Below are 22,806 nucleotides of genomic sequence, written 5' to 3' on the forward strand. Positions count from 1 at the left end.
TCTACATTTCCGGATGAATTATAAACCAAACTTGATGTTAATACAACAATAATTGAATTTTGAATGTAACCCGTCTTCTGTTTGTCTGACTTCGTTTTGCTTATCAGCTCATTGACATAGACATAACTTTGTCGTCATCAATATGTTTTTCATTATTTACTCCAGTTTAAAATGGGTTATTCAGTATGCACCTCAATGACAGACAAACTATTACAGTCATTCCTTAAATCAATCTACTATCTAGTACACATATACTAAATCGTATACAACAATTCTTACCATGTCTATAACTTTCAGGTATCCATAGGCAAATACAACAGCATTTGGCGGTGTTGCCACGGGTAACATAAAAGCAAACGATGTCGCAATAGCTGCCGGAAACATGAAGTACAGCGGATTGACTTCCAGTTGTAAAGACTACAAATATATAATAAATGCTTGTAAATATAATTGTTACAGTATACCCCAATTTAACGTTAGACTCAGACGATTCATAGATTGATCTCAATAAAGCACTTGAATTTTGAAATCTTCACGTCGTCTTTTTTATGTGTATGTGTACATGTGTGTTTTTACTTAGTTGATGTTTTACAATGAGCATGAATGAGTACTTAAACGTTGTTATTGATTATTACATACGCGGCCACAGTATTGTTTTTACATTACACGTTCGTCGAAGAAAAGACCACATTCTAGTTTTTAACCAAATATAATGGACTTGAAGGAACTCCAAATGGAACGAGTCCTTGTGTTCCGACAACCATGTTCCATCATCTGGATGCGTCTACTTCCAAAAACATGTCCAAGCGTGCTTCTAAAATAACATATACAAATATACTTACTAGTTCAGCCAAAATCGGCATCAGGAGTGTGCACATTGCAACATTGCTTGACCTCTGTCGCTGCCGCCACAATAATACACAATATCATATTCACAATCCATGGGTCAAGGGGTTTTAACACAGCCAATTGTGTTCCTAGCCATTTGGATAATCCATATTCCTACAAAAAATAGCATCGTCTATAAAGATATACATGTAATATTGTAACATCATATTCGAAAACAATAAGGAACTCTGTTATTTGAAAGGATGAAATAATTACAGTCACATTATTAGTTCTTAAATTGTCTGCTGGTTTAATACAATATTTCAGAATATAACTTTTACTCTACAGGAAAACTAATGTTTCTTTCATAATGATCGATGGAAATTCAATAAAAATATTGGAAAGTGAAAATATACCATCATGACCATGATATTGACTTTACTTTAACTATATCGATGGTTATTTCTTTTTTTTTTTCTTATCAATCTACTGTGCTGCGAAAACAGATTATCACTCCGTAAGATAAAAAAAAATAGCAACAATACAGAATATTGCTTGTTCTAAAGCCATTAACATAATTGATATGATTAGTGCTGATATTCAGTAGTAAATGATCGATAATATATCGTTATTTTGTAAACATTGCATTTTCAACCTGGTAACAAAAAGTACCTGACTAACGAAAGCAAGGGCAAATCCCCCGCCTAACAATATAACCACACCCCATGGTAACTTTTTTTCCACTATCTTCCACGTAAGCAAAGGAGGTATTGGTCCTGTTTGCAAAACAACACAGCAAATTTAAAAATTCATATATATATATTCAAATTATTTCACAACAAGAAATCATGAGATTTTGTAATTGTCTGTTGAAAACAGATATCAATTTTATTAAACAGAAATATTGTAAAGCTTGTCTTTTTTTACGCTGATGAATACAAACATTTTTGTATCGCCGAATTTTTAACGATATCTTCCTGATTTATCGCCCAAAACGTTCCAGGACTATAGCATTTATACCATTTAAATTCGCATATGAACACAGATTGCGACGATTTCTGGAAAACATCTTGGCAGAGTTTTCAGTTTCTCTTCTGCTTGTGTGTATCGTCACTCTATTTCTAGAAAATGGACGGCAAAAGCATCAAGTATATGTTAACCCTTAGTGATTCGTGCATAAATAGAATTTCTACATAAGAAAATGCCTGTACCAATGCAAGTCAGGAATATGGCAGTTGTTATCCATAAGTTTGATGTGTTTGAGCTTTTGATTTTGCCATTTGATTAGGTTTTATATCTAGAAATTGACTATTAGGGTAGGTTGGAAACAAACCTTTACGACATAAGAGATGATTTCAGATTCCCAATTATGACTTTGTCATTTTTAAACTGAGAGTTCCGAATGGTGAAGTTGAAATCATCACTTCGTAAATTTCACGGACGCCATCAAGAGTTGGTTGATTGTTATGGAATATCCGTTATATTGATGATATCGGATATGCTCATTTATTCTGTCGTAATACAATACCGTTTCCTTTTCACGAACGTGACCTAGCGAATAAGATTATTTACCGGCTTTGGAATAACATAAGGATCACGACGGGTGCCACATGTGGAACAATAAATAATGACCCATCCAGAGCACCTGTAATCACTCTAGTTTTTGGTCTAGTTTATGTTGTTGTTTTACCCCTTTTTGTGTGACACTTTGATTACGCATCGATGTCAATATTAAGGTATTTTATGCGACTGTCGCTCAAATGAGAGGTTTAGCGCTAAACAACTAGGTTCAATCCACCATTTTGTACATTTGAAAATGCCTGTACTAAGTCAGGAATAAGACAGTTTTATTCCATTCGTTTGATTTGCTTTATCATTTGATTTTGCCATATGATTTGGGACTTTCCGTTTTACATTTTTCTCGGAGTTAAGTATTTTTTTAATACAGTCAAACTAGCATCAACAGTGATTATATGCTTTCTAGCTGTCCAGACTTACAAAGTGTTTAGTAGGGTTTGTTTTCCTCAGTACTAAGTTTTATATGTTTTGTTTGTGGACTGTTATTTGTTTGTTTACTCTTTTCTATTTTGGTAATGAATGGGTCTGTCTATCTCTGACGACGGTCTGTAAATACCCTCATTGATTCATTTTCCTTTTGTTAAAATTGTAGATAAATTCGATTCACAACGGAATTTACTGATTTAAAGAGGAAATTGAGGTTCTAACTAACAGTTCTGTCATTTGAACCACCAACAACAAACATTGCTTTAATTTATAATATTGAACGCATAAGTAATTGTACGATCTTATCATTTTATTCTAGTAGACCAAACAAGTCTTCATAATACAGATTTATTAATACTAACCTTTTTCGGAAAATTTTCGGAGTCTTGACGTAAATATAAACAAACTACATGATAAAAATATAGCTGGTGTAGAGTTTGAAAATGTTCTGAAAAGTTAAATATAAACAAACTACATGATAATAATATAGCTGGAGTAGAGTTTGAAACTGTTCTGAAAAGTTAAGATATCAGCTTTAAATAGATATACGGGAGGGATTGGACTTGATATTCATATGATGCAGACATAATCTTTCAATCAGTTTAATTGAGTTCTGGAGCTAGCATGTCAGTAACTGCTAGTTGTCCTTTGATAATTTATGTATTATTGTCATTTTGTTTTGTTTCTTTTGTTACGTATTCTGACATCGGACTCGGACTTCTCGCGTATTGTTGTGCGTTTTTTTTTTTACATTGGCTAGAGGTACATTGGGGGGGGGGGGGGGGGGGTGAGATATCAAAAACATGTTTCACCCTGCCGCAATTTTTGCACCCGTTCCAAGTCTGACCTTTGTTAGTCATGTATAATTTTTAATTTTAGTTTCTTGTGTATAATTCGGAGTTAAGTATGACGTCCATTATCACTGAATTAATAGCATATTTGGTTGTTGACTCTTTGACACATTCCCAATTTCCATTCACAATTTTATAATAGTCATTATAGACACAGACATAACATTGATATACATATATAAACACCGTTTATACTTCACTGAGAAACCGAGCATCGTAGACTTAGGAAACTTAATATGGTTTGACGAACACTTATCAGATTTATAAATTGTAGTGTATTTAACCTCCAATAAAAAAATATTTCATATCTTTTCAGTGCAAAGAGTTCATAGTTTGAAATATTAGATTCTGCATATGATTTCCTGTAATAAAGGTCAGAAAGTTTAGACCACAACTAGAAAATTGTAAATTTAGATACGGACAAGAATGATGCCTTGCATCATTATCTATGGACGTCCTTCTTTGACATGAGAACTATCACCATTTGTAGAGGTGAAACCCAAGGTATCATATTTTGATACCCTAATTAGTTAATGGGGTTCGAAACGAAAGCAAGTACAAGAAATTTAAAGATCAAGCTTTTTGTATTGAAAACATATAGCACATTTGTTTTACTTACTTAGGTGGAAATAAATTATGCCATCCACCTCCATCGCCAATGTCTATTGTTATCCATAACAATGCCAAGAGAACAAAGTGACCTATAACGGCGGCCTCAGCAAAGCTAAAACAAAATGTCTATTGTTATCCATAACAATACCAGGAGAACAAATTGACCAATTACGGTGGTCCGAGCAAAGCTAAAACAAAATGTCTATTGTTATCCATAACAATGCCAAGAGAACAAAGTGACCTATAACGGCGGCCTCAGCAAAGCTAAAACAAAATGTCTATTGTTATCCATAACAATACCAGGAGAACAAAGTGACCAATTACGGTTGTCTGAACAAAGCTAAAACAAAATGTCTATTGGTATCCATAACAATGCCAAGAGAACAAAGTGACCAACTAACCACGGCCTGAGCAAAGCTAAAACAAAATGTCTATTGTTATCCATAACAATACCAGGATAACAAAATGACAAATTACGGCGGTCTAAGCAAAGCTAAAACAAAATGTCTATTGTTATCTATAACAATACCAGGAGAACAAAGTGACCAATAACGGCGGCCTGGGCAAAGCTAAAACAAAATGTCTAATGTTATCAATAACAATGCCAGAAAACAAAGTGACCAATTACGATGACCTGCGCAAAGCTAAAACAATATGTCTATTGTTATCCATAACAATGCCAAGAGAACAAAGTGACCAATAACGGCGGCCTGAGCAAAGCTTAAACAACATGTCTATTATTATCCATAACAATGCCAGGAGACAGAGTGACAATTTACGGCGGTCTGGGCAAAGCTAAAACAAAATTTCTATTGTTATCCATAACAATGCCAGGAGAACAAAGTGACCAATGCAATTATGTTGGCCTGAGCAAAGCTAAAACAAAATGTCTATTGTTATCCACAACAATGCCAGGAGAACAAAGTGACAAATTACGGTGGCCTGAGCAACGCTAAAACAAAATGTATATTTTTATCAACAACTATGCCAGGGGAACAAAGTGACCAAATACGGCGGCCTTATCAAAGCTGAAACAAAATGCATTTAAGAATTGAATGCTCTTTTTTGTAAATTTATTGGGGTGTAAAAGCGTTGACCGAAGTACATTTTGTATGAAGCGCAGAAGCGCTTCATACTAAAAATGTGCGCACGGTCAACGCTTTTACAACCCTATAAAGTTACAAAAAAAAAAGCATTCAATACTTATAATTACATTTTTACCTATAGGATCATGAAAACACGCCTTTCATCAAGTTTTTATTTCATTTACCTGTGCACTTTATTGTGGGACCTCGTGTCATCCTGAATGAAAAGTTTTATTGTGTGATACAACTGCTTTAGGAATAACACGTGATGTACAGTTAGCCAATGAGAATAACGTATTAGAGTGAAACATACATTTAATGTAATTATATACAAATAATAAAAATGAAAGACAATGTACAAGAATGCCTTAAATGTACCATCGGATAATTAAACATATTGAATAGTTATGTCATTAGTACTTATCACCATCTTAATATTTTCTGTTACATATCTCCATTTGATGGTAATGCAGGTAACAAAAGATCAGCTTAAAAACACAAAAATATTAAAAAAAAAAAAAAAATAGAAACTCTTAGTCGAAACCAGTAACAAACAATAACCGAAATAAAAAGAACATATATTAAAATGCAATTAACAGCCTTCAAAACAACACATTTAGTATTTTTAAGTTATAGAACTGAAATTATTTCAATAAAGTAAAAGTTCTTTATCATATCTTTAATGGCCCTGTTCACATATGTACGCTGAATCTATTAATTCACTGATTGATATGTAATAGTCTGCAGACAGCTTGATTAATTTTGTTTGGTTGTCATTGCCTATAACCAGCTGTAAGGGACTTCGAGTGCTCTTATCTCGGGACGTTGTGTCTTTAGTCTTTTGATATTTATTCTTTGTCATGTGTCAATAGTTATCAAAGGTACCAGGATTATAATTTAGTACGCCAGACGCGCGTTTCGTCTACATATGACTCATCAGTGACGCTCATAGGAAATATTTATAAAGACAAACAAGTACAAAGTTGAAGAGCATTGAGGATCCAAAATTCCAAAAAGTTGTGCCAAATACGGCTAAGGTAATCTATGTCTGGGATAAGAAAATCCTTAGTTTTTCGAAAAATTCAAAGTTTTGTAAACAAGAAATTTATAAAAATGACCACATTATTGATATTCATGACAACGTCGAAGTGCTGACTACTGGGTTGGTGATACCTTCTGTGACGAAAAGTCTTTTTGTACACGAATCGGCTGTTGGATTCTTCGATTGATATTTTTCTTCATTTACGTTTTCTAGTTTAAGATAGCGGAATTCATGGTCATAAATGGTAGTGGTTTGGCTAACTGTCGAAAGTCGTATTGTGATTTCTAAGTCATGTGGTCTCTGATTGACCTTACTTTCAAAGGAAACTTTATTACATTCATTTGTTTTTATTGATGTCCATAAGACATAAAAAGGAAATGCTGTATTTAGCGTATCACTCAGAGCTCTTGGTTTAGTAAAAAATCTACACAAAACATCCTGTAATATGTTTACCGATCCCGCTATGGATTTGTAATGGATGATTATCACCCCCCCCTCCCCATTAGGGATTCATCGTACACGAAACTAGTCCTTCCGACATATGTATAAAGAAGAATTATGAAATCAAGTCATGATACTGTTGTGGATTGCGAAAAATTTGCATATTCGTTGATATTTGATTTCGTGGTTTTGCCAATCATTGTATACAAAGCCCCTTGAAAATATGTTATTTGTTGAGCATTTGAATTCGTGGTTCACCTGTAATCACGAAACCAACGAAAATTGATATCCAACGAATGTAATGAATTCACAGTAGCTGTATTAAATCTAGGACCTCTACGAGTATATACGTGGTCACCAATTGACGGCCCTAACCAAATCACCTTATTAACAATTCACTTCTTCCAAGTCAGGAATATGACGGTTGTGTGTTCTAGTAAGAATCATACAAATCCAAAATTAACTTTGGAAGTTTCAATACCGCCTCTTATTTCGAACCCAACAAAAAAAAACATATTAAAGGCAAGAGAAAAACAACAAAATAGAGGGTTTATCTATCTACTTATAAATATTTCAGCTAACGCATACTCTTACTCAATTGGGCCTAGGCTGGCATATTCTTTTCTCAAAAGCGACTTGATTCTTGACTTAGACTCAGCATTTCCGGAACAGAACTGCAAACAACCTCTTCAAGTACAATACAAAACAAAAATTACGTGTTAACATTGCTGGAGTTCTAACTGACAATCCAAAAACATGGTCTTTCGAAAATAAGTTTAAAATCTGTACTACTTAAGGAACAGATAATTTTTATTGGGACGCATTTCCTCTGAAACCATACCAAGTCGGAAATATTTGTTATTTGACGTATACTTGTAGTGTTTTGTACTCTCTAGGTTTATCTTTGAAACTCTTTTTCAAAAGATAACGCCATTTTTTGAAAAACTTATTTAATTCAGAGACCGTTATCGATTATTGTCTTATACGTTTTTGCGCAAGCTCAGTTGACTTACTGTCCGCGAAACTAAAAGATTCAAAACTTTCAAAGAATATAATTACAGTAAATATGTTTTGGAAATTGAATTTCACGAACTACACCTTGTCGACAACGATAAATACTAGACCGTTCGTGAACATATGATGTTTCTATGTTTCAGTTGACGTTGAAACATTAAAAGACTTAGAATAACAAAGATTGTTTTCGTATGATTTATCTTTTTAAATAAAACAATGTCACTTATCTATATTGAAAACAATATAAACATTAATATAACATTAGCTATTGTATATTCCTTACTTTCCTAAGAAGTACAACTGAAGCCATATCCAGGATAATAATAACATTATAGCAGATATTGGTAAACCGAATGCAAACCACGACGAAAAGGTAACCGGCGATTCTCCTCCGTATTTCTCGAATATGCTGAAAAGAATAAAACATAATGTTATCTCAAGTATTTCGTATGTGTATCAAGTGATAAAGTTTATTTTGTTAGTCCGGTTGCATATTTTGTTATGTCTAATGTTCGTTGTTAGAGATGAAGTTGGTTTTCATTTCTATATCCCGATTTAGGGAATTTGTTGTTACTTTTTTATTTGTATATCCCGATTTGGGGAATTTGTTGTTACTTTTTTATTTATATATACCGATTTGGGGAATTTTTTGTTACTTTTTTATTTATATATCCCGATTTGGGGAATTTTTTGTCACTTTATTCGTGTATGTCCGATGGGCCAATTTTTATTTATATATCCCGATTTGTGGAATTTGTTGTCACTTCATAAGTGTATGTCCGATGGGCCAATTTTTATTGATATATCTCGATTTGTGGAATTTGTTGTCACTTTATACTTGTATGTCCTATGGGCCAATTTTTATTTATAGATCCCGATTTGTGGAATTTGTTCGATAGGCCATTTTGTGCTGAGCTATTGTCTGTTTATTTCGTTTGTGGTTTGAATTCTCTTTATTTTTTATACAATTTACGTTGTTCTTATTTGTCAGTATAGTCGAATTACTCGAGGTTCTTATACAGAGTTTTATGGTGTTTGTCTTTGTGTGTGTTTACTTTTAGGTCTATCATGATCTGGTTAATCTATTCTTATTTTTATTTTCAAAACGTAAAAAAGTCAAATCACAAAAATACTGAAATCCAAGATAAGATAAAGAAATCCGCTACATAATCAATTTACATGATTCAAAACAACTGTACGCACAAGACTTTTTTTATACAAAATATTGGTTTAGACAAAAACAAATAATAACACCATTACAAACACAAGTCAATTGTCGGTACTTATACGTCTTCGGATTTCAAATGTTTGACTTTATGCGTTCCTGATGAAGGTAAATCAAGAAAAGCTCTTCGGACGCAAGGAATTATTAAACGCGTTGTTTTCATTTTTTTTTTTAAATATTCCTGCCATCGCAAAAAAATATATAAAATAAGATCATTACAAACTCCATCACAATTTATATTCTTGTAAGTATCTATAAATTGAACGAATATGTTTTATATTTGAAAAAAATACTTGTTATAATATAAACGTCACATAAATACATAACTTTGTGTTTATCATCACTTTTTTCAAGGGTTAAACGATAACACCAACTTGCAGTTCAGAGTCTAGATACGAGTATTGGTCTGTTAAAATAACGTTGAATTAGAGATACCAGTGACTATTGCATGTTCAAATCTAATATGTTAGAATGTTTAAACAACTAGAGTAATAACTAAGATCCTTAATAACGTATATTTTAACAACAAAGAATGGGGCTCGAAATTACAAGTCACTTTGAAACTTATTGCCAATAACATGAATCTACATTTGAAATTACTAATGTAAATGGTAAACTAACATATCACTTTGTCCTTTGAAAACAACATTAGGACCAGTTCCGGTCAAGCTCCCAAGGCCACCACAGTTTGCGGCATGTGCTATACAGATCGACATCATTTTACATATTTCGAGATGTGCTTTGCTTTCAGTTTGATTCATGTTGTCTTCAGGTTCAGCTTTGTAATTTGAAGTTCTGAAAATATATAGAAAAATAATGATGAACAAGTATTCAGCACATGAAGTATTATGAGGCAGTGAGGTCCTTAATACAAATCAGAATTAAGAAACTGAATGGGTCCATCAATGCCCATGCTACGTCAATTTTTAAAGACCCAAATGTTGCTAAACACCTATCCGACCTCCATGATAAATATGTTGTTGTCCCCGCAGACAAAGCCCCAAATAACATCGTTTTTGTCTGTAAAAGTCATTACATTAATTGCTTGATAAACGAATTAGGTATAGACAATTCACTTGGAAACTCAACATATACCCTCACGACACTTACCAAAGAGGAAATCCTGGATAATCATAGGTCTGTTCTTTGTTCCTTTGGTATTTCAACCAAAGATGAAGAACTGGATCTTCCATCACTGTATTGGATACCTAAACTACATAAGTGTCCTTACAAACAGCGGTATATTGCTGGGTCTTCCAAGTGCTCCACAAAACCTCTTTCTAAATTATTAACATCCATTTTATCAGCAATCAAAGACGGGCTTCAAAGTTATTGTGAAACTGCCTATTCTAGAGGTGGCGTGAATCAGATGTGGATACTTAAAAATTCCAAAGATCTTTTAGAGTACATACAATCTAACTCTCTTTCATCTTGTAACAGTATTAAAACATTTGACTTCTCTACTCTTTACACAAGTATTCCACATTCCAAACTTAAAGACAAATTAAAAGAGTTGGTATTACTTTGCTTCATAAAAAAGAATGGCCAACGTAGATACAAGTATCTTGTCTTAGGTAGGGATAAATCCTACTTTGTAAAGAATCACTCTGATTCAAACAAAAAATTCTCTGAAACCGATATTATCAAGATGCTTGATTTCTTGATTGACAACATATTTGTTACGTTTGGAGGACGTGTTTTTCAACAGACTGTCGGCATACCAATGGGAACAAACTGTGCCCCTCTACTTGCTGACTTGTTTCTTTATTATTATGAGGCTGACTTCATGCAGGAACTTCTTAGGAAGAAAGATAAGAAGTTAGCAATATCCTTTAACTCTACTTTCCGCTATATAGATGACGTTCTTTCACTAAACAATTCAAAATTTGGTGACTATGTGGAACGCATCTATCCCATCGAATTGGAGATAAAGGATACTACAGATACAGTTAAGTCAGCTTCATATCTTGACTTACATCTAGAAATTGACAATGAGGGTCGGTTGAAGACAAAACTTTACGACAAAAGAGATGATTTCAGCTTTCCAATTGTGAACTTTCCATTTCTAAGTAGCAACATTCCAGCAGCACCTGCATACGGGGTATATATCTCTCAATTGATACGATATTCCCGTGCTTGCATTTCCTATCATGATTTTCTTGATAGAGGGTTACTGCTCACAAGGAAGCTATTAAATCAAGAGTTCCAAATGGTGAAGTTGAAATCATCCCTTCGTAAATTTTACGGACGCCATCACAAGTTGGTTGACCGTTATGGAATAACCATTTCACAAATGATATCGGATATGTTCCTCACGTCGTAACTACAATCCCCTTCCCTTTCATGAATTTGACCTACCGAATTAGACTATTTACCGGATTTGTAATCACATAAGCAACACGACGGGTGCCGCATGTGGAGCAGGATCTGCTTACCCTTCCGGAGCACCTGAGATCACCCCTAGTTTTTGGTGGGGTTCGTGTTGTTTATTCTTTAGTTTTCTATGTTGTGTCATGTGTACTATTGTTTTTCTGTTTGTCTTTTTCATTTTTAGCCATGGCGTTGTCAGTTTGTTTTAGATTTATGAGTTTGACTGTCCCTTTGGTATCTTTCGTCCCTCTTTTATCAAGTAATTGTAATTGGAACACTTTTAAACAAAAAGCAAAAACAAAAAGTAATTCGGAATCTTTAAAAAAGGGATAATAAAGAGATTGCGATCACCAGTCACAAAGCGTTTGTCAGACATTTAATTATTTCTACGAGTTTGTGTTAGTGGGTAACGACTATTCTGAATATGTTTCATACGAACAAAAGAGGCAGGTATTATGATGATAAGTATGATGACAATAATGCTGATTGCAAAGCGGCCAACGTTATTTATTTTTAAAGCATACTAAATCTTTTCATGAAAATAATTCATCAAATATGGAAAGAAAGTAGTACAATCTGCATACATTTTTTTCTAAAGCCACTTATAAGATTAGGATACACAAAAGAGCAATTCGTATCAGTAACATATACCTTGAGAGTTGTCGGACCTGTTTTTGGCTTGGAATATACATATAGCACACATTTGTATCAGTGACATGTACCTTAAGAGTTGTCGGACCTGTTTTTGGTTTTGAATATACATATAGCACACATGTGTATCAGTGACATGTACCTTTAGAGTTGTCGGACCTTTTTTGGCTTTGAATATACATGTAGCACACATTTGTATCAGTGACATGTACCTTTAAAGTTTTCGGACCTGTTTTTGGCTTTGAATAAACATGAAGCACACATTTTTTTAACGTTTAATAAGAACTAGTTCCAATGTATACTTGAATAAATATACAATATTTTCCATACTTATCTGTTTTCTTTATATCGGTACTTGTAGGTTGACCATTTTCTTTGATGACACCATTAACTTCTATATCTTCTAACTTAAGTGCATCGTTATCATAAACTGTGAAGAGATATTATTTGATTAGTAATCTATCAATTTAGAATTATGCTTTCTATTACGATGAACGTATACATAGCTTTATCTATCAGTCAAATACATTATTCATTCAAAACATATTTTGATTAAATGTAGCAACACGAATAGTATTGATGTTTAAATGAAACGGGTGATGCAAGGGAGTCATGTAAAAAGTAAAATCGCAAAAAATACTCAACTCCGAGAAAAATTCAAAACGAAAAGTCCTTGATCAAATGGTAAAATTATTAGCTTAAACACATCAAATGAATGGTGAACTACTGTCATATTCCTGACTAGGAAAAGGCATTTTCTGACGTAGAAATCAGTCAACGAATAAGCGAAAATGTCCGGTCAAAATCACAAACACTTCGGACAGATAAAAAACACAGCACACTGCATGGAATCTAACTGAGCAACTAAAACTATAAACACATGCATATGGTGATCGTAGGTTCCCTTTGAAGGGTAGGCTGATCATGTCAATCTAGTGATGCATGATTATGTTATGTTCAATAAATGATCACAACGACTCTATATTATAGGCGAGTGATATGAGAGCCAAATTTACATTTTTAATGCACCTACCTAACACACGGCTAAATTGTATATCACTGGAAAGCTAAGAATGTGTACTTTCTAAATATCCCGGTCGTCAAAAGAAATTATGGTGCATTTTTTTTTAAATCGAGGTCAAAGGTCATGGGTGCAATTTCAATTCACGGATACTTCCAGTAGAAAAATCTAGTCAAAACAAATGCAAAAACGAAACAATTTTACAGGAATGCTGTATTACTGTTGGAAAAATATATTTCTATCATAGTGTTAATAAATTTTGGTTGATTTTAACGGTAACGCATGTTACGTAACGTTTTCTCTCGGAATATTTGAAAATCAACCATTAAGTCACACAAATGTATATGTAGTCGCCCTTGCATTATCTAAATCTTATAATACCTCCATATCATTTGATTGCACGTATTTACAAACACATATCTGCAAATTTGATATAAAATAATCCGAAACAAAATATTTGAAGCAAGGGGGAAATATAACATATGACTATTTTGAATTGTTTAGAAAAGTCCCATGATGAGCTGTACATTAAAATTGAGGAAGTGTATGGTCTCCTGTTAATTTGAAAGCCTGTCAACCGCTTCAAGATCAGACAACCATAGGGCAGAATTATTTTATTATTGTAGTGCAATATGTTGAGTCTGGATCATATCGCAATTTCATTTACATCACTAAATCAGATATGATAAGAGTAGTCTAACTAACATTACTAAAATGAGTAAAGTGCTACTAGTATATTTATATCAACAAAATTGTGACAATTTTAATATAAAACATCACAAGGAAAATATGATCACTCATTGTACATCAAACTAAGTTTGATTTTACTTTAGTCGGCCGCCGTGTATCTTGAGATATCTAACTAATCAAACAACACTTGACAAAGTAGTTTGTACTTATTTTGAATTACGCTAGTGATGACGTTCGGCTTCTTTGGCACTAAGTATTACTTTTTTATATCTTGTTTCACCGTTTCAAACGGAGGACACGGTTATCCTAATATTGAACCTTTTATTTGGCTTTCTTATGTTAAAATTCCGTTAGAGTATAACCTAAATGATCGAAACGTCGGACCAATGGGATGTTGGACCATTTAGGTGTCGAAATCTTGCGATATCACAATATTATAGCTTCATTTTAACTTTTAATCTCACCATTCTTATCGGTCAACATATCCATACAAAGACAACTTCCTTGGCATGGGCATATATCAGTACAGCAGAGGTTTTGCTCAAAGCGGACACAAGATCTACTATATACAGATTGAATTAAAAATTGGGAATGGACATGAGGGATTTGTCAAAGAGACACCAACCCGTTCAAAAAGCAGGCAACGGCCGAAGATCACCAATGGGTCATCAATGCAGCAAGAAACTCCCAAACCCGGAGGCGTTCTTCAGCTGGCCCATAAACAAAAATGTACTAGTTTGAAATGATAATGGACGTCATACTAAGCTTCGAAATATACTCAAGAAATAATAATAAAAAATCACACAAAACTAAGAAAGGCCAGAGGCTCCTGATTTGGGACAGGCGTAAAATTGCGCCGGGGTTAAACATGTTTTTGGAGATCTCAACCCCCCCCCTATACCTATACCAATGCGTGAACAGATCAAATCTTGTAGCAATTTGGATGACATCATACCGGACCGATGTTGCCTTTTACCAAACCAAAGTCATACGGAGAACTTATATTGTTTCTGTAGTTAGGTCGACTTGTCTTGGATAAAATGTTGACCCCCAGAAGAAAAATAATGCCACGTAGAATGTATGCCCCATTTTCAATTTTTCTAATCTCTTGAGCAGTCAAACTTGTTAATAGTTATCAAAGGTGTGTCCATAAATACGGTGCATTTGTAATAATAAACCTAAATGAAAAAGAGTAAAACAAATATTTATAGATATACATACATTCTACTAACGCCATACATCTAAGAACTTTGTCAAGAGGAATATCGTACGCTTTATTAACTGCGGCAGATGCGCAATCATCCAAAAGACAATACAGAAATGTTTTGAAAGCAGGTGGCATAATTTTAATTGAATAATCCAGTGAAATGTTTTTAGATAATGGATATTCATCTGATTGGATTACAACTTTACCCCATATATGCTTCCGTAAAATACTAGTAGCTGCATAAAGTGCTTGCAACCAGTTTCGCAGTCACTGCTCAGATCTTTGAATTTGACAGACTGTATATAACTGTCATTTTAAACGAGTAATTTTCCGTCATTACGGCATAAGACAAAATTATAGAGCTACTGTATACAATATTGGATGTACCTTGGCCTCGTTGATGCTGTATATATGTAACTATAAATTGACCATATATTTTTAGTTTTTGTTGAAGCTGATAATATGTTCTGTAGTTTTCTCGTCGGCTATTCTGGGGCAGAAATTTATTAAGCCCGGTTAACTGACCAAGTAATTAAAGTTGTTAACCAGAATACTTCCTTGTGTACAGGCACGTCATCTTTAATCGTCGAAATGTTAGTAAAAGCTGTTTTATGTTCAGAATTAAATAGCTCTTTACTTTCTGATTTCAAATTTTGTAACAAATATTTAGCGATGCAAGCTCGATGGTATAAAGATTTAATAGTAAAATTATCATGAGTTATTTTGTAAATCAGATCATTGTAGGAGATATATGTAGTAACACTCAATACAGCTTGCGTTTGCTCCTCAAAGGATACCTTATAAAGTTGTGTACCTTGCTTATAGGCTTTAAAAATTTGCAAAATATACAAACAGACAAATCAGAATGAGTTATAGATATACTGTCCTCGTTGATATATGAGAAGAGACTGGTCGGCAGAATTGGTACATGAAGTACAAAATCTTTGTACAGCGGACAAAACAGAAGATGATAGGTTGTGCTTACTTTTAAAATATTTATAGCAAATCTTATGATATTTTGTATTTTCAAATGGGATGTTTTAATTTTTTTTCATATTCATCGACCAGTCTTCTGTAAACTTCATCTTTTAGTTTTCCCACAGCGGCAATCATTTAAGTGTTTAACTACATAGTTTCTATGTAGTAAATACATGACAGACTTTGCATATCTATGTCAATCAATGGATAGTTTTTGCTTTTTAGCATAGAAATGGTTTCATTGTGAACTGGACTGTGAAAAGTTTGACACGACTCGGAAGATTTTCTACAATTTTCCGATACGATTCCTTTTTTAGAAAGGGGTAATTCTACAGAACTCAAAAATTATGTTTTACTTAAATTTGATCTTAATTTCGGACGATTTCATATCTATTTAAGCTACACTGATGTTAAAGATAGAAATAGAACCGTTTAAATATGATTTATAGTACTCTAATAGCACTATTAAGTACACGGAAATCGACTAATATATTCAGTAAAAAAACGATAACGAAATAGATAAGGGATTCCGGAAACTATAGTGATTTTACCCAACATCATAAAATTACAGAAACTCGTGATTTTAAGAAATGTTGAGATAAAGTCTTGATCTTGAATGAAAAAACGATAACTGATGAGTAATTTGGTGTGTTCTAAAACGGATAGAGTGCAAAATCATTTAATAAAAATTTAATTGTAGATCCGAAAAGGTCAGGATTATGAAAATTTTCGTACAAAATGTCAAATATTTAGAAGGAATGCAAAAGCATGCGGATTTGCATTTGTAAATAATGTTTTTCATTATTCTAAGAATCTAATTCACTTAATTATTCTGTCTAAAAGAAGAGATACGACTAATTTCCTTTGCTTGAAAAACATGTCGTAGTTTTATAATTTTCAACTAATTTCCGAAATAAACGTCAATTTTACAAAAACTGCACCGTACGATTTTGTGACGACCGGGCAAAAATCAAAGTTAAATCATTATTCTTTCATTTAAAAAAGAAATTAGCCGTGTGTTAGGTGTGTGCATTAAAGTCCTTAACTAGACGTCTTTTTCAAATATTACACTCGCCTATTAATGCCTTTCATACCAAATTGTATGGGATTACAAATATTCGTATTACGCTAGTTTGAAATTCAGAAAAATAGTCTTGAGTGCATTTTCAACCTAGAATCTTTCAGAGAGGCAAAAGCATATGAAAAGATGTAAAGGAGATTTCAAAGTCGAAAATAAACTGTCAATTTTAACTTTAACCAAATAACCATTGATTTCAAAAGAAATCCCTTGGATATAGAATTAGTTTCAAGCTTAACTCGCCCGATAATTAGGCACACTGTTAGCAGTTAAAGTTATAAAAACTACTCGGTAACACAAAACGTGAATCATTCTTCACGAAAAAAACAGCTCTTTAATTTTTTTTTAAAACATAATGTATATTCAAAGTTCTACCTTCTGTTACAATTTCTTCGATTGGGACGTTTGCTTCCTTTAGCTGTACCAGTATGGCGTTTGTTATAGGAATCATCATGGCCGTTGTTTCTGTATTACTGATCCACATGGATAGTAACCAAGTGGGTAACATCAGACCAAGCATCAACCTTCAAATATTGTCGCATGTTTAGTATGTTATCATCAGTGATGAACAATTACCATTAAATGAATCAATATTACCCTTATTACGTATGTTATGTTCGTGTGTACGTGCTGAATGCATTTCTTTACAGTAAGTGTTGTATTAGATAAACTCATTATAGATACCAGGATTGAATTTTGCACTAACGACAGGCGAGCGCCTCGTCTACAAAGACCCATCAGCGACTTTCGAATCCAAAAAAATTAAAAAAGACCTAATAAAGTACGAAGTTGAAGAGCAGTTAGGACCAAAATTCCGAAAATTTTGCCAAACACAAATAAGGTAATCTATTGCTGAGGTAGAAAAGCTTTAGTATTTAAAAAAAAACAGTTTTGTAAACAGTTAATTTATAAATATGACCATATCAATGACAATTCATGTCAGCACAGAAGTTCTGGCTACTGTGCTGGGGATACCCTCGGGGTATTAAAAGTTTAATTTCAAAATAGTACGGCATCGAGCTATACTAATACAACTAAGCATATGTAGCAGTTATACATATCATTCATATTGCATGTATTAATATCAATATACTCCTAGTGAAATATCCGTTACTGAGCTAATCCACTAGCTCTGATTTCAATGACTAAATGGTTCAATTTTAAAAACCCTTTCCAAACAAAGAATGTATGCTTTGAGCATGTTCAGATAAAGCCACGTACTCAACTTGGCTGGCATGCTGATTGGCTCTAAGCCACACATAACATTTCATCGTCAAGTATAAGAGAATAATGAATTCTTCAATTAGACAAAGATGTTAATTATTGAAAGAAAAAAAATATCAGCAGTTTCTGTGTCATTTTTGTCTCTTGTGGAGAGTTTGTCCTATTGGAAATTATACCATATTTTCTTTTTTTTTTTATTTCAATACTAACAACTTAAATGACTCATCCATTGCAAATAACCAATGACCAGTACAAATTACATTATTGTTTTCATACCATCGAGTCTCAGTTCCAACGTACATTAGAATAGCCAAGGCCAATCGTTTGTGTATATTCCAATGTTCAATAGCTACGGCAATGATGAGTCCACCAAGAAATAACATGGATGTATCCTAAAACAGAACTCTCACTACATGTTTACGAAGTCATTACACAAATCAACTAGTCCTCGGAACACGGCTTAGTGTTTGTTATAGTTTTAAAATGTTGCATCTAAAAATCTTCATTTTCAAATTGAATTCAAATTATTTTTTAATTTTTAAAAATACTGAACTCCGAGGAATATGCAAAACGGAAAGTCCCTATTCAAATGGCAAAATCAAATGATAAACACATCAAACGACTTGACACCAACTGTCATTTTCCTGACTTGGTATAGGCATTCTCAAATGTAGAAAATTGTGGATTGAACCTTGCTTTATAGCGCTTAACCTCTCACTTGTATGACAGTCGCATCAAGTTCCATTTTAATTATAACGATGCGTAAACAAAACAGACATATTAAACTTGTTTAACCCCGCCGCATTTTTGCGCCTTTCCCAAGTCAGGAGCCTCTGGCCTTTGTTAGTCTTGTATTATTTTAATTTTAGTTCCTTGTGTACAATTTGGAAATTAGTATGGCGTTCATTATCACTGAACTAGTATATATTTGTTTAGGGGCCAGCTTAATGACGCTTCCGGGTGCGGGAATTTCCCGCTACATTGAAGACCTGTTGGTGACCTTCTGCTGTTGTTTTTTCTATGGTCGGGTTGTTGTCTCTTTGACACATTCCCCATTTCCATTTTAAATTTTATACATTATAATAGGTAGAATTGTCAAAATAGGGATACAACCATCAATACCGTGTCACAACCCCAATCAGAACAAAACAAACAAATATATAACAAAGAATATCAAAAAAGAAAATATAAAATCATACCACATGCATTACTACTTATATATGTAATACAACATTCTGAGGCAGCCTAGAAGCCAGAAAACGCCCAGTGATTACGTTTGAAGCCGGAAGCATACTTATGACGTCACAAAGTTTCAGAACCAAAGAAGATAACATCTTTTCGCGGAATTTTCTTAAATGAAAATTTTACACTGAAACAATGATTGAAATCTAATAATAAAGTTGTTTTCCATTATAAAAGAGATAGCTGCATTGCATTTGAAGCTTTGATGACGTCCCACGGTAGTTCTACTGTCGCAAATACCCGTTTACCTGTCTCCGCTGCGCGTCGCACGGTACACTAATATAATCTGCAACAGTTAGACTACCGATGGACGTCTGCAAAGCTTCAAATTCAATACAGTTATCTCCTAAGTAAAACGTTTATGATGCTGGTTTGTTATTGCATTTGAGTGCTTAATGTGATTTGTAATGTTTAAATACATATTTGTTCCCTTTCAAATTATTTACATGTCATACTTAAAATAGTACTTGAGTGTATGAAAAAATACCTATATAATAACTGTAAAAATAACTTACACTCAAATAATGTGAAGAAACTTCTTTTGCACTCCCAAGTCCAACTAATGGTGTCAGAATTATAGGCAATAGTGACGTCACTGCGATTGGCAAAGCTTCGGTGATCCAGTATATTGCCATTATAAACACTATGTAAGCACATTTTGATTCCTAGAATGACAAATAAATATAAAACCTGAATTTAATACAAGAAACAGGATTAGGACTATATTTGTTAAATAAATTGCTATCATGTTTGGAAAACGTGTAACATTGAATACAGACTTAGGTCGAATGACGACACTTTCTACAAGACCTGTCTGAAAATAACTTGACTCATATCACAGTATAAATAATAGAAGTTCAAATGTCTTGTATTAAACGAGGAATTTGCTAGTTGTAATTAAATAGGCCGATTGAATGTATGTTGACGTTTGCTTTTGATGAATCGAATTCTGACTATTGAAAAGCGGTATACTATTGTTGCCTTTATTACACCTCATGTTTTATTTAGTTGTTTTGTGTTACAATGCAAAAAGAAAGATTGGTTTTAGCATTACAATTGTACTATGAAGAAATTAAATACCATCAATGATTAACTCGTTTATGAACAATCTACATCCAAATCGACAAAAATATGTAAATCTTAAAGACATATGAAAAGGAGAAAAAAAAGTAATCCAATTCTTGAACCAATGCATAGATCATTAAATTAGTCTTATGTACACGATTTTATCATATTTTACCACTAATATCGTATAATCGTCAACAAGTTGTCATTTTATATGAAGGAAGTTCTCATGCAAACATTTAACATAATTTCACCTTTCTAATTAATTTATAACTCTATGTGGCATTTTTGTGTTTGCGGTTGTTGAAATGCAAGCGCTCTAAACAAACGCATCATAGATACTTTCGCAAAAGCAGCAGGGATGCTTGCACTGACATGGTAAGCCTTACGTGTATTTATATATTTGTCGGTTAAGTTTTCCATAGAAGCTATCTCATTCAATCTTAGAACTGGTTCTTATTATTTGAGATTACGAGCAGAATATATAAGATTTAACGGCGATCATTTTGTATAAATGAATGATAATGCATTCCTTATCATTATTATGTCATGTATAATGATACCAAAACATACTCAGGTTATCGTGATTTAATATTATACATGTTATAATCTAGATTACATTTTTGAAGAAATAAGTGTTGCTATCCATTCAGTTGTCTTTACTTGTTGACATATTCATCCCTCGGTTTGTAATGTAGAATTTACACACCTAAAGAATTAGGTATATCTATTATGTAAATGTAACACCAGTATTTGACCTGTGTGTTTTTTGATAAATGTAAAGTGTCTGATCATAAGTGATAGCATTTATTATTCCTCTTATCCTCAATTTTGTAAGATATTGTCAAAAATAAGAAAATGTATAATATCCTTTTGTTAAGCTTAAAAAATTAAAATACAATTGATAAAATTCGTAAATTAAAATGTCTTTAAAACATTTTCTGCTGTGCAAACGCATATATTTGGCGTAATTATATTTACATATAGATGACAAATTGCGAAATCAATTCAACAGAACTTTTGTTTGCACGTATGATAACGAAAACGCTTCTCTTTTCGTCGGTACCAGATGCGTATTTCGACAATCCATGTCTCTTCAGTGATGCTAGAGACCCCATTATTTGAAAATACAAAATTCATTTAAAAGATGAAGAGCTGTAACTCAAATGGACAAACAAAATATAGCCAAAGCCGGGTAAGAAATCAGAGCTTTGCATGAGAGTGATATCTTCCTTAATTTAACATGATTCCCGAATTTTGTAACATCAATTTTTAAAACATAAATCCGAATTTGCATGCAAATACTGGAGTACTGGCCACTGGGGAAGTGATACCCTCGGGAACGATTATGTTCTTTTTGTTATTTGAAGATGGGTTGTTAAAAATAAGGGTGTCATAAATTTATCCGTGTCATTTAGGATTTATCTTTCAAATCAAAACGATATAAATTACGAAAATACTAAATGACTGTGAAACAAAGTTTAACGATAATGTGTCTTGTTATTTACATTCACGTATCGTATATGTATCAACAAACTTTAGTACAATTAAGTTCAAACGGTTAATTTATAAAAAAAAAATGTATCATATAATTGATATCCATGTCAACACCGACGTGCTGACTGCCGGGCTGGTGATATATCGGGGAGGAAACGTCCACCGGCAGTGACATCGACCCAGTGGTGTCAATAGTTATTAAAGGTACCATGCTTATAATTTGATATGCCAGACGCGCGTTTTGTCTACACAAGACTAATCAGTGACGCTCAGATCAAATAGTGCGGACTTACAACAAACCCATGGGTAAATAAAAATCCTTTCCATATATTGAATGAATTTTGACAATCATTAACAATTTAACAAACAACGAGTTATCAAAGATGTGAATTATGTCATAAAAATAAAGTTTGAATTTTTACATTGTTAATATTTCTCTTAAAACAACGAAAATATTAAACTATACATCAATAAAAAAAAACATTACATGTGTTCCGACAACAAATGGTAACGGCAACAAAAGGACTGGCGTCAAAACAACAACAAGTATATTAAATACACGTGCGATATCCTTAGTAATCTTCATTGTATATGATAGTGCATCAAGTCGTACATAAAAAGAGACAGTATATATTGCAAGATCAACATACACGTAAATTATGGCAGTTCTTTTATGTATTT

General features: G+C 33.2%; 1 pseudogene; it reads right to left on the reverse strand.

Moving 5' to 3' along the window:
• Nucleotides 1-225: 225 nt before the first annotated feature.
• Nucleotides 226-22,788, reverse strand: LOC139527600 (Na(+)/citrate cotransporter-like; annotated as a pseudogene).
• Between the last annotated feature and the right edge of the window lie 18 nt (nt 22,789-22,806).

The sequence above is a fragment of the Mytilus edulis genome, chromosome 6 (genome assembly GCF_963676685.1).
Source record: "Mytilus edulis chromosome 6, xbMytEdul2.2, whole genome shotgun sequence".
Classification (NCBI taxonomy): Eukaryota; Metazoa; Mollusca; class Bivalvia; order Mytilida; family Mytilidae; genus Mytilus; species Mytilus edulis.